This window comes from Pan paniscus, chromosome 11 (genome assembly GCF_029289425.2).
Source record: "Pan paniscus chromosome 11, NHGRI_mPanPan1-v2.0_pri, whole genome shotgun sequence".
NCBI classification, from domain to species: Eukaryota; Metazoa; Chordata; class Mammalia; order Primates; family Hominidae; genus Pan; species Pan paniscus.
The window spans coordinates 37,515,779-37,529,908 of record NC_073260.2 but is presented as its reverse complement, the minus strand read 5'-3'; positions in this window follow the sequence as shown (position 1 = coordinate 37,529,908).

Genomic DNA, 14,130 nt, shown 5'->3' with positions numbered 1-14,130 from the left:
TGCTGGGTGCTTTTAATGTTTAAGAGCTTCCAGTAATTGTCACACTTCTGTCTTTACTTCATTCTTGTACAGAGTGCACCTTTTATTCTCTAATCATCTTCTGTCAGTGATTATACACCTGTGGTCTCAGGGCCACACTTTGCCAACAGGAGGTATACAAGGAAGCAGAGAGAATTTCTCACTGACTTAGGCGTAGTGTTTCTTTACTGTTTCTACTCATGAATGCCTCTGCTTCAAATTCTCTAAGCTGTTGGATTCTGTACCTCCTTTGACCTTCAAGATGCTGTTGATCTCTCCAGCCTTGCCTAAAACCACGGAATTAACCCATTTTCTGCTCTCTCCTGGCCTCAGATTTGTTTTAGGATTCTCAATTTGCAGGACTTGTTGGATTCCTGACCCATTGCCTCCTCTGTTATCAGGTTCACATCTGACTGCTCAAACTGGTTGAAATTAAAAATTCTTCATTTTGCGTCTGTCTGATGATCTCTGCCCCATCTATGCTTGGGAATTATACTTTATGCTTTAGTTTTTTATTCTGCATTTTTTTATTCTGCATGTTCAACGGAGAGCATGATTCGCTATTGTTATCTCTCAGGGTTATTTAAATTAGTTACCTGAGAATGAACATGAAACTTAGTAAAACCCAGAATGACTGGAACCATGGGAAGCATGTGAAGTTTTTTTCTGAGGAGGAAACACATAATGGGAGTTCTGTCTTTTAGGGAATGCACTTTTCCAGATTCAGTTTATATCAGTTCAAATCTGGAAAATAATCTATCACCTTAAGAGTGAGGTTTCATACCCTTTCCCGTTCTCCACCCAATAGCTATGGAAAGGGGAAGATCCCAGAGAACTTGGATAGGAAAGGTGAAGTCAGAGCAGTGCTTCAGCCCCACAGGGCAGTAAGGGCAGCCTTCCTCTAAATACCAGATTCCCAAATCTGGCTGTGCTTTCAATTTGGGAGTTGGACATACTGCTAAACTATAATTTCTTAGGCCGTACCTAAAATATATTATGGAAGCATGGCCTGGAAATCTAAATTTTTAACAGATTCTCCAAATGATTCTGATGCAGTGGGTCAAAACATTGATATTTGAGAGCCACCGCTCTTAGAAACTGGAGGTAACAATTATGCAGATCATAATTGAGAGTAAAAAACATCTTATAAGATACAGTTGATAAAGACTCTGTATTTAAATCAGTCTGACAAAAGAGCTATTGAGAGGGGAGAGAGAATTCTCTTCAATTCTTTATAAACTCTTTGATACAAGAAGCTGAGCAACCTCCATAACTAATTGTTAGAGTATGAAACCTGAAAGAAGAGGATCCATGAATCATGACGAAATCAAAACAGATGACAGACTAGAAGAGATGTATTTTCCTTATCGACACCTAGCTAATGGCTTCACCATTGTCCTACTGAAGATGGATTGAAAGTTAATGTTAGACTCACCGTGTTTCGTAGCTTATGTTTATCATGCTTGTTACATCTTTATTGTTCTTTTCTTATGGTGTGTGTTTCATAGTTCTTTGTTCATCATGCTATTTCATCATCAGTGTCTTCTTTTTAAAAAGATGAAATCCCAAAGTTACATATTCTTCAGCTATTTTTATAGATACATAAATCACAACTGGGTTTGACTTTAGTGACAATTGTAGTCAATAATCTGATATTCAGAGTGGGAAAAGTAGAACAGTAGCTTCTCTTAATTTCTTAAGTTACAAAGTTGTAACTTAAGACTGGCTTCTATCTAGGCATGCTCAGGGGTGATATTCAAAAAGTAATACAAATTAATGTGTAAATAAAATGCATTTAAAATTCTTTCTGTTCTCTAAATTAGACATGTGTATGACACACATCTATAAGTATACAATTGCTTACTTAGTTATATAAATCATTCATCCAATTTAATAATTTTCAAATCAGTTATTGATTTATTTAGAAGTCAATAATATAATCTTTTGTTTATCATTTCACTGAGTTTCTCCTGTCTGAGTCCAGATTTAATATTGTGAGCCACATAGCAGTGTTCCAATGACTTCTCCAATAGGCAGTTCCCCTTATCTGTCTGAAAATATTAAATGGAAAATTCCAGAAATAAACAATTCATATGTTTTAAATTGCACACTGTTCTATTAGTGTGATGAAATCTTCTGCCATCCTGGTCTGTCCTGCCCGGGATGTGAATCATCCCTTTGTCCAGTATGCCCACACTGTATAAGCTACCTGCTCATTTGTTGTCAATACTGTCTGCTCCAGACATCCAACCATCTACCCTATCATGGCTCCATCAACCAGACTCACCCAAAGCAGATGCTCCTCCTTCTGATGTATCATCACAGGGTCAGTAGTAGTCTAACACTATGTCACAATGCCTACATTATTCACCTAACTTCATAGCATCACACAGTCGTTTTATCATCTCACATCATCACAAAAAATGAGTACAGTAAAATAAGATATCCTGAGAGAGAAAAAGAGCAAGACCGCGTTCACATAATTTGAATTATAGTATAATTGTTCCATTTTAGTATTAGTTACTGTTGCTAATCTCTTACGCACCTAATTTATACATTACACTTCTTTTTCTTTCTTTTTTTTTTTTTTTGAGATGGAGTTTTGCTCTTGTCACCCAGGCTGGAGTGCAGTGGTGTGATCTCAGCTCACTGCAACAACTGCCTTCCGAGTTCAAGCGATTCTCCTGCCTCAGCCACCCAAGTAGCTGGGACTACAGGTGCCTGGTACCATGCCCAGCTAATTTTTGTATTTTTAGTAGTGACGGGGTTTCACCATGTTGGCCAGGCTGGTCTTGAATCCCTGACCTCAGGTGATCCACTCGCCTTGGCCTCCCAAAGTGCTGGGATTGCAGACATGAGCCACCACAGCCAGCCAAATTTATAAATTAGACTTTATCATAGGTATGTATGTACGTATAAGAAAAAAACATAGCATATGTAAGTTTCAGTACTATCCACAGTTGCAGACATCCACCAGAGGCTTAAAACATATCCCCCATAGATAAGGGGGATAAGAGCTACAGTAAATGGGAAGTGGATAGGTACCTGGCACCTGTTACTTTTGTGTCTTTTGTGCTGGCTGCCCTGCCTTCATGTGCATATCCAGAGAGCCTGAGTTTCAATCAGACTGTGGCTATCACCGTCATCAACTAGTGATGACAATGTTGCTGCCAGTGTGCTACTGCTTTTGCCATCTGCTCTGCTACTTTGTCCTTGCAAATCTTGAGCTACTTTAAAATAGCAGGTGGATCAGAAAATGCCACTGGCACTGTTGCTGCCACCAGCTCAGCAGCCACCAGGAGTGTCCCATGTCTATACTGGCAAGACTTGCATTCTCAATTTCCTACCTTTGTTGATGCTATGCAAGATTATTAGATGGTGTTTTTCCTCAGTAACCTATGGCAGAATTTTAGATTTCAGTATAGCATGACTATACTGTTGTAAACTGGTTGAATAGCAGTTCTAGGTATACTACCTGTGTCAGTTCAAAGGAAGTTCAGCTGCATGTAACAGATACATAAACAAGCTAGACATTTACTTTTTTTTTTTGTGGGACAGTCTAGAGATAGGCAGTTTGGGGATAGTATAGTGGCTTGATTAGTTTATACAAATCTCAATTTTTTTCTTTTGATGTTCTTTCATCCATGACATTCTGTTCATGGTCCAAAATAGCTGCTCAAGCTCAAGTCCTCATGTCATATTCCAGCCTTCAGGAAAGAGGAAAATGGAGAGGAGAGAGATGTGATGTCTCCTTTAAGAAGACTTCACAGGAGCCTCACATAATATATGTCACATGTAGAAGCAAGGTAGGCTGGAAAATGGAGTCTTTAGGATGCCAAGTTTCTAGCTCATAATCAAGGTGATAGCTAAAGACTAAGTTTGGAGACAATTTGCGTCCTGTTACATCACTCTTTAAATCATGCCCCTGTTTCCTTAAGGTTGATAGAAAAAGCACAGAGAAATGAAGATACAGATGGAAAATATGGAATGCTCATTCAAGCTACAGTTTCAAAGCATTTTGATTCTGGGTCATGAACTTTTGAAAACATTTTTTTCCAATGCCCATATCAGAAAGCTAGAAAGATCTCAAATTGACACCGTAACTTCACAATTAAAAGAGCTGGAGAAGCAAGAGCAAACAAATCCAAAAGCTAGCAGAAGAGAAGAAATAACTAAGATCAGAGCAGAACTGAAGGAGCTGGAGACACAAAAACCCTTCAAAAATCAATAAATCCAGGAGCTAGTTTTTTGAAAAAATTAACAAAATAGACCACTAGCTGGACAAATAAAGAAGAAAAGAGAAGAATCAAATAAAAAATGATAAAGGGGATATCACCACTGACCTCACAGAAATACAAACTACCATCAGAGAAAACTATAAACATCTCTATGAAAATAAACTAGAAAATCTAGAAGAAATGTATAAATTCCTGGACACATACACCCTCCCATGACTAAACCAGAAAGAAGTTGAATCCCTGAATAAGCCAATAACAAGTTCTGAAATTGAGGCTGTAATTAATAGCCTACCAACTAAACACAAACAAACAACAACAACGACAACAAAAACAAAAATACAAAATACAAACAAACCCCAGGACCAGGTGGATTCACAGCCAAATTCTACCAGAGGTACAAAGACGAGTTGGTGCCATTCCTTCTGAAACTATTCTAAACAATTGAAAAGGAGGGACTCCTTCATAACTCATTTTATGAGGCCAGAATCATCCTGATACCAAAACCTGGCAGAGACACAACAAAAAAAATAAAACTTCAGGCCAATATCCCTGATGAATATTGATGCAAAAATCCTCAATAAAATACTAGAAAACTACATCAAGCAGCACATCCAAAAGCTTATCTATCATGATCATGTCAGCTTCATCCTTGGGATGCAAGCCTGGTTGAACATATGCAAATCAATAAATGTAATCCATCACATAAACAGAACCAAAGACAAAAACCACATGATCATCTCAAAAAATGTAGAAAAGGCCTTCAATAAAATCCAACATCCTTCATGTTAAAAACTCTCAATAAACTAAATATTGATGAAATATGTCTCAAAATAATAAGAGCCATTTATGACAAACCCACAGTCAATATCATACTGAATGGGCAAAAGCTGGAAGCATTCCATTTGAAAACCAGCACGAGACAAGAATGCCCTCTCTCACCACTCCTATTCAACATCATATTGGAAGTTCTGGCCTGGGCAATCAGGCAAGAGAAAGAAATAAAGGGTATTCAAATAGGAAGAGAGGAAGTCAAATTGTCTCTGTTTGCAGATGACATGATTCTATATTTAGAATACCCTATCATCTCAGCCCCAAAACTCCTTAAGCTGATAAGCAACCCCAGCAAATTCTCAGGATACAAAATCGATGTGGAAAAATCACAAGCATTCCTATACACCAATGATAGACAAGCATAGAGCCAAATCATGAATGAACTCCCATTCACAGTTGCTACAAAGATAATAAAATACCTAGGAATAAAGCCAACAAGGGATGTGAAGGACCTCTTCCAGGAGAACTACAAACCACTGCTCAAGGAAATAAGAGAGAACACAAACTAATGGAAAAACATTCTAACCTCATGGATAGGAAGAGTCAATATCATCAAAATGGCCATACTGCTCGAAGTAATTTATAGATTCAATGCTATTCCCATCAAACTACCATTGACATTCTTCACAGAATTAAAAAAAACAACTTTAAATTTCATATGGAACCAAAAAAAGAGCCTGTATAGCCAAGACAGTCCTAAGCAAAAAGAACAAAGCTGGAGGCATCATTCTACCTGACTTCAAACTGTACTACAAGCCTACAGTAACAAAAACAGCATGGTACTTGTACCAAAACAAACATATAGACCAGTGGAACAGAACAGAACCTCAGAAGTAACAACACACATCTACAACCATCTGATCTTTGACAAACCTGACAAAAACAAGCAATTGGGAAAGAATTCCCTATTTAATAAATGGTCCTGGGAAAACTGGGCTAGCCATATGCAGAAAACAGAAACTGGACCACTTCCTTACACCGTACACAAAAATTAACTCAAGGTGGATTAAAGACTTAAATGTAAAACACAAAACCATAAAAGCCCTAGAAGAAAACCCAGGCAATACAATTCATGACATAGTCATGGGCAAAGACTTCATCACTAAAATGCTGAAAGCAATTGTAGCAAAAGCCAAAATTAACAAATGGAATCTAATCAAACTAAAGAGCTTCTGCACAGCAAAAGAAACTATCATCAGAGTGAACAGGTAACTTACAGAACGGGAGAAAATTTTTGCAATTTACTTATCTGACAAAGATCTAATTTCCAGTATCTACAAGGAACTTAAACAAATTTACAAGAAAAAAACAGACAACCCCATCAAAAAGTGGTCAAAGGATATGAACAGACACTTCTCAAAAGAAGACATTTATGCGGCCAACAAACATGAAAAAAGCTCACTGTCACTGGTCACTAGAGAAATGCAAATCAAATCCACAAGGAAGTATCGTCTCATACCAGTCAGAATGGCAGTTATTAAAAAGTCAAGAAACAATAGATGCTGGCAAGGCTGTGAAGAAATAGGAATGCTTTTACACTGTTGGTGGGAATGTAAATTAGTTCAACCATTGTGGAAGACAGTGTGGCGACTCCTCTAGGATATAGAACCAGAAATACCATTTGACCCAGGAATTGCATTACTAGGTATATAGCCAAAGGAATATAAATCATTCTACTATAAAAACACATGCACATATATATTTATTGCAGCACTATTTACAAGAGCAAAGACATGGAACCAACCAAATACCCATCAATGATAGACTGGATAAAAAAAATGTGGTACATATACACCATGGAATCCTATGCAGCCATAAAAAGGAATGAGATCATGACCTTTGCTGGGACATGGATGAAGCTGGAAACCATCATCCTCTGAAAACTAACACAGGAACAGAGGACCAAACACCACATTTTCTCACTCATAAGTGGGAGGTGAACAATGAGAACACCTGGATACAGGGAGGGAAGCAATGTACACTGGTGTCAGTCAGGGCATGGGGGTCAAGGGGAGGGAAAGCATTAGGAAAAATGGTTAATGCCTGTGGGGCTTAAAACCTAGATGAAGGGTTGATAGGTGCAGCAAACCACCATGGCACACGTACACCTGTCTAACAAAACTACACGTTCAGCACTTGTATCGGGGAACTTAAAGTAAAATAACAAACCGAAAGAAAATGTTTTTTTAGGAGAAATTTTCTTCCATCAGTGCTCTAAAAGATCTGCATTCTGTAGTCCTTCCCTCAAAGAAAGCCTTGCCCTGGACTTGAATGCTAATTATAATCATTACAATATTTTCAGTGTATGTACTTTGAAAGCTTTATGGGAAGGAAATGGAGAACTGCAGTTCTGGATATGGCTGAGTGTGTCTGGTGTGCTGAAGAGAGTCAAAATGAGAGTAATATTGAGTATACAGTTGTTGACCCAGACCCATCATTCTAGATATATCAAATTGTGAAGTTTTTGGGTTTTTTTTGAGATGAAGTTTCTCTCTTGTTGCCCAGGCTGCAGTGCGATGGCACAATCTCGGCTCACCACACCCTCCGCCTCCCGGGTTCAAGCAATTCTCCTGCCTTAGCCTCCTGAGTAGCTGGGATTACAGGCATGTGCCACCACTCTGGCTAATTTTGTACTTTTAGTAGAGATGAGGTTTCTCTATGTTGGTCAGGCTGGTCTTGAACTTCTGACCTCAGGTGATCCACCTGCCTTGGCCTCCCAAAGTGCTGGGATTACAGGCGTGAGACACAGTGCCCGGCCAAGATTTTACAAGAAACTACATTTTCCAAAGATTGTCATTCTGAAGAAGAAAAATGATGAGAATAAATTTATATACATAAGCATATCAGACATTTTCAAGAAGTTCTCTTACTGATGTGTTTTAATCGCCTCCTATTCACTCAGTTGGTGACAGAGGGATTCCCACCCTAAGGTTATGGGGATGGCTGAAGATATGACACTTGACACTAAAAAGATGAAACAGACAGCATTTATTAGTCACATACATTCACAGCTTGCGGGGAGGAGGACACCATATGTCATGCAGGGTCACACAGGGGTTGGACTCAGAAACAGAATGAACAGCCAGGGGCTGCAGAAGGCAGATTTTGTAGAATTAAAAGGGTGATGTGTCCCCTGGTTCCTGTAGAAGATGTGATCAGCTTGTTTGAATGATTCTACAGGTTGGCAGGAAATTGAAACCCAATACTCAGGAATAAGCAGAAACTGTGTCTGGTGCCTTTGATAAGGAGGGCCATTTGGCTAGGAAATCTTATCTGTAGGAGCAGGTTTGGGAGTGGACATAGCAGTTAGGCTATTCAAAGCCCTTCTGATTTCACCAGATGTCAAGGCAGCACATAATATTGAGCCTCAAGTTTAGACCTTACATCACATACTGAAGATTTACTGGGCAGGGGTTTTCCTTCTGCTTCTCATTGGAGATATATTTAAACAGGGAGACTAGGATCTTTGTAATTTTTCCCCTTGTTTAAGAACAGTGGCCATTCAGTGCTTGACTAAATTTCCTTTTCTATGAAAAGTATATTAAGATTTACAAAAATCCAAATTGATATTGTATTACATAAAGAGAAAACATTATATCACTATTTTTTTTTTTTTTTTTGCTCTCAAAGGACGGATCAGCAACAGGACAGCCATCACCATGAAGCACGTAGGGACTTTTGTAGTATGTGTCTCTGGCAAAGGAAAGAAAGCTGGACTGGGGTAGGGAAATTGACATAGCTCTAGAATTGGCCCACAATGGATATGATTGAACAATTCAACTGGAGTATCCAAAAAGGTATGACAGGGGCACATATATTTTAGGATTGACATTTATATCCTTGGGAGTAAGCATCAATGATAGTTTCCATCATGGGTGATTTCCAAACTCAGGCAGTTGGTAGTACTTTGACAATGGGTAATTAATCCAATGGTTCAGGTCAAAGGGAGAAGTCCAGTCCTTGGTGGTGATCTGAAAGATATTTGCTATAGCATCACAGTTAGTGCTTCTTGCCTAGCAGGAAACACTGGCAATTTTCAGCCACTGAGGATTGGAAGATCCCAGCAGATAATGGACCAAAAAGCTTAGTGAGAATTTTGGGTGTCCAGGTTTTATCAGAAACTTTGTTTTCTTTTAAAAAGAATTGAATGGAATTCCCCTCCTTATTTGCCCGATTTTCTTTTATTGTATTAGTGATACAAAATGTAATTAAACATATTTTCTTCTTTTAGAATTTTACTTTTTAAAAATATCTGTCAATTATATGGGGAAAATATCCATGCTTGTTTGGAACATAGAACCTGTTCTGAGATGAGTTGGGCTTATTTGACAAAAAACATTAATTGATCACCTACTATAATTTAGACATTGAACTACATGTTAAAAGTCCTATAAAGAAATATACATGACTGTCCTCCTTTCTATGCTTATAAAAAATTTAAAGTAAAGTAGCATGTTCAAAGTTCCATGAAAATTGCTATGCAGTGCTTTAGAAGTGAAAGAGCAATATATTATGTTGGTCTGATAAAAGAAAGAAAAATCATAGGGGAACCAGTATTAAGATGAGACTTGAAAGATGAGTAGAATTTTTTTTTAAATGTAGCTTATTTTTACACAAGATAAATATGTACTCCAAATAAAATATTTCTAAACTCTGAAAAGAGAAAATAAAATAGAAAAATAATGTCATCACTTTTGTTCACTACTGATAACATTTTTATGTGTTTACTGTTGTCTTGTACTTTACCTATAATTCTCTAATTTGCATTTTCCAAATTCTTAAAAGCCTCTAGGATATATAGATTTCATAAAATATAAGTGCCATAATTTAAATTACTACCCACTCAGACAATTTGAACTTTATATAAATGTACACAAATTTATATGGATAAGTTAATCAAATGGAAATGGCAGATTACTTTTTTTTTTCTTTTTTCAGACAGAATCTCCCTCTGTCGTCCAGGCTGGAGTGCAGCTGCACAATCTCGGATCATTGCAACCTTTGCCTTCTAAGTTCAAGCGATTCTCATGCCTCAGCCTACTGAGTAACTGGAACTACAGGCATGTGCCACCACGCCCGGCTAATTTTTGTATTTTTTTCAGTAGAGACGGGATTTTACCATGTTGACCAGGCTAGTCTCGAACTCCTGACCTCCAGTGATCCGCTCGACTTGACCTCCCAAACTGCCACTGCGCCCAGAGGGAAGATTACAATTTTAGTGCTCTTAGTATGTACTGCCAAAATGCTCTCTGGTACAGCTGTTACTTTTTTAAGTCATTGTTAAGGAAAGTGTTCCACCATGTACTTGACATTATTATTATAATTTTAAATATTTACTAATTTATAGGTTAAAATAATGTATCATTATTTACATTGAATTTATTTAGTTGAATATTTATCCAAATTGAATTTACTTAGTTGAATATTTATCCTTATATTTTCCAATCAGTTAAATTTTCTTTTTAGATCATTTGTACATTTACCCAAAGTCATCTATGTGTTTGTCATTTATGTTAATTTTATAATTAGACATTAACCTTGTAAAAATACTCTTTTGTTGTGGTTGTCTTACATATTTCTCCCCATTACTTCTATGTATTCAGACAGTTGAATATTTTATTTATGTAAATCTGTCCATTTATTTTTTATTAATGTTTAGAAACCCTCTCAGATAATAAAATTTTATTATGCATAGATGTATTGGAGATATTAACTTTCAAGAAAAATGTAGCAATGTAAACTAGGCAAAAACTAAGTCTACTTAGAATAAATATCTGTGGGATCAGTACTGATGCCTAAGCTTGGGAAGGTGATTGGGGATAATGTTAATAAGTTATAATTTCTAGCTCAGGAATAGATTTTTTCATTTGAGAATTGAGGGACCACTGAAAGTGTTGGACAAGAAGTGCTAGGATAAAAATGACTTTTTAGAGAAGTTTATTAGACATAATGTACTAGATCAGCTGGGGGCTGAAATGAATGAGTGGGTGGGGACACAAGGTGGATGAGTTTTCTATGGCTGCTATAACAAATTACTGCAAAGTTAGTAGCTTAAAACAACACAAATGTATTATCTTACAGTTCTGAAGGTCAAAGGTCTGAAACAGATTCCACTGGTCTGAAATTAAGGTGTAGGCAGGGCTGTGTTTTCTGTGGAGGCTCCAGGGAGAATAGATTTTCATGCCTTTCCTTTCTACTAGAGGCAACCTGAATTCCTTGGCCAGAGTCCCCTTTCCTCTAGCTTCAAAGCTAGTAGCAAAATATTCTGATTTTTTTCTGACTCTGATCCTGCTACCATCATCACATCTCCTTCTCTGACTTTGACCCTCCTACCTCCTTCTTAGGAGGACTCCTGCGATTACCCTGGACCCAACGAGATAATCTAGGATTATTTCTGCATGTCAAGATGCTGAACTTAATCACCTCTGTAATCTCCCTGTAATATAGTTGTAGGTTCTGGAGATTAGGATATGAGTTTCTTGGTGGGGAGGGGCATTATTCTGACGGTCATACAATGATACAATATAAATTCACACATGAATTAGTAAAGAAAAGATCTACAGTGGTATCCATGAGATTGGCACCCCTATGTACCTCTCTCTATAACTAATCAGACATAAAATCTATTGTCTCTTCTTATGTAAGATTCCTTGAAGCCGCTTATTTCTTCCTTTTCATTCTTGTGGAACTATTCTTGAATTTACCATTTGTGCTTAAACTGTTCGCTTCATCTAACAATTATTTTCTACATTCTCTTCTGCTGTCCAGATTATTCATTATTAAATTGCATTTCATCATGTAGTTAAACTGCGATGAACCATATTTAGGCTGTTTTCTTCCCTGTTCTATGAGAATTCTGTTAAATTTTTATTGTTTCGTCATTTTTCAGAGTATGAGACTTTTCCACACACATGGCAGGTGATCAGACTGAGTTAATTCATTACAAATCAAACAGGAAATTAATCCAAATGGCCAATTTTATCTTAAAAAATAAAACGAGCAAATATATTTCCAAATCATACTCATGTGTAGAACTAAGCTCTGAATCATTTTTTTTTCACTGCCCTCTAGTCAACAAGCCATTTCCATGAAAATAAAAACAAAGAATCCGAAAAGACCAGCTATATTTCCTCATTTTAGAAAGGAAAATCTGAAGAGCAGAGATTTCATGATGAAGTCACTGAATTATTAGGCGACAGTAACATTGAGACAAAGACTCTTGATTCATTTTTGTAACAAAGAGCTTGTTGTTTTTCTACACTGCCTGATGTCTGAATCACTGAAAATTAAACCCTCATATATCTATCAAAGAATTCCTTTCTTCAAAGCTTTGTGAAGAGAAGTGAATTTATGATAATCCTTATTTGTTACTTTTCAATCAGTTGTGCTGGGATTTTGTAAACATAAGGTGTAGTATGTAAAAATGTGGAGAGAAAACATTATTAAATTCTCTTACTTTCTAGTGAGCATGTACCACTAGGATGAGGCTTGTTGAAAGCAGCAATTTGATGCCATCCTTCTTCCCACTGACAAAAATCAAGTAACAAATCCAATATTTGCCACCGAAATAGGAAGAAGTTTCTTGGACTTATCATAGCAGATGTTTAGAGTTAGTCAGACTTTTTGCCTTCCATATCTGTCCCTGACATCCAATAGTACCCGCGTCTGTGAATCAGCCTGGTCCATTCCACAGAGTGCAGCCAGGTAAACAATCTAACAATGAGTCTTTGCTGGTTTGTGGACACATGGATATTATTCCTCTCACTCATTTACCAGATCTAGCTTCACAGTCCTGCACATTTGCCAGCGGACTCCTAAAACTGCTGGTCTGAGATTGGGATGGTGTCAAACCTTTCATCACAAAATGTGTAAGAAGGAGTTGATAAAGTGGAAGGTGAAAACAGGCATCTTGTAAAATCTAATGTTGGTTTCTATCTCATTGAAAACCAAGGCAGTAAACAGCGTAAAAAGGTAGGTATAATAGAACATCCGCAATTTGTTACTGATGTCTTCCAGAACATCTATGTGGTCATGAAAGGATCATCAGCTGACTATTGAGGTACTTAGAAATAAGGTTACATCTGATATCTCTCTATCATTATCTCTTTATACACACCGCTTCATTTTTCTCTTGTCTGGAATATGGGCAGTTCCTGGTGACTGGGTTTTAGCTATAAAGGAAAAAGGAAAAGTACAGACTGTTAAGTGCCATAACAGATATTCAGAGTAGTGTGTGTGTGTGTGTGTGTGTGTGTGTGTGTAAGCCCTGAGGCGTGACTCTTAAATAACTATAGCATGCTCCACTCTTCCCAGGAAAGACAAATTTACAGTGTGTCACTTACTGTGGATGTACCAACACTACAGAGTTCAAAAGTATAAATATTATGGCCAGAAACAATGGGTTACTGGGAAGTATGTTTGAGAAATATTTTAAGATTGTGGCTGTCAAACTTTGCCTACAAAGAATTTTCACATTGGTTCTGTCATATACCATAAAAGACCAGTTCATCGTAAATGGGGGAACAATTGTTCTGATATAGAATGGTTGTATTTTAGTAGTCAGTGTGAGAGGAGGAATAAACAGGTAAGAAACTAGTAAATCTTCCAGAGGACAGTGCTTTATTGCTCCAAATACCTGCCCTAGGCTAACTTCACCCTAAATCACTATAGTAAATGACCACGGAAAGTCAAAAGGAACAAAAACTTACTAAACATTTCGACACCTATAGCTAACACAGTATTTCAGCTGACAAGAGGCCTAAGCATGATGAAGTGTAATTGTGACAGCTCCGACAACTTTGCGGTCCACAAATTCCACTCAGATAAATGCAGACCAACTGTATGAAATGAAAATATGTGGCAATTCAACTGTGGCAAACATAGCAAGACAACAAAGTGATAAACTATGGTGACGGATGGGAAACTGAAGGACCCTTGGAAATCCAACTGGTGCTGAGAAGTGACTCTGGAGAGTCAAGAAAATCTTGGAAGGAAAGAAGAAAATTTACGTGGTGATTCCATAAAGTAATTAAGCTGTCTTTCT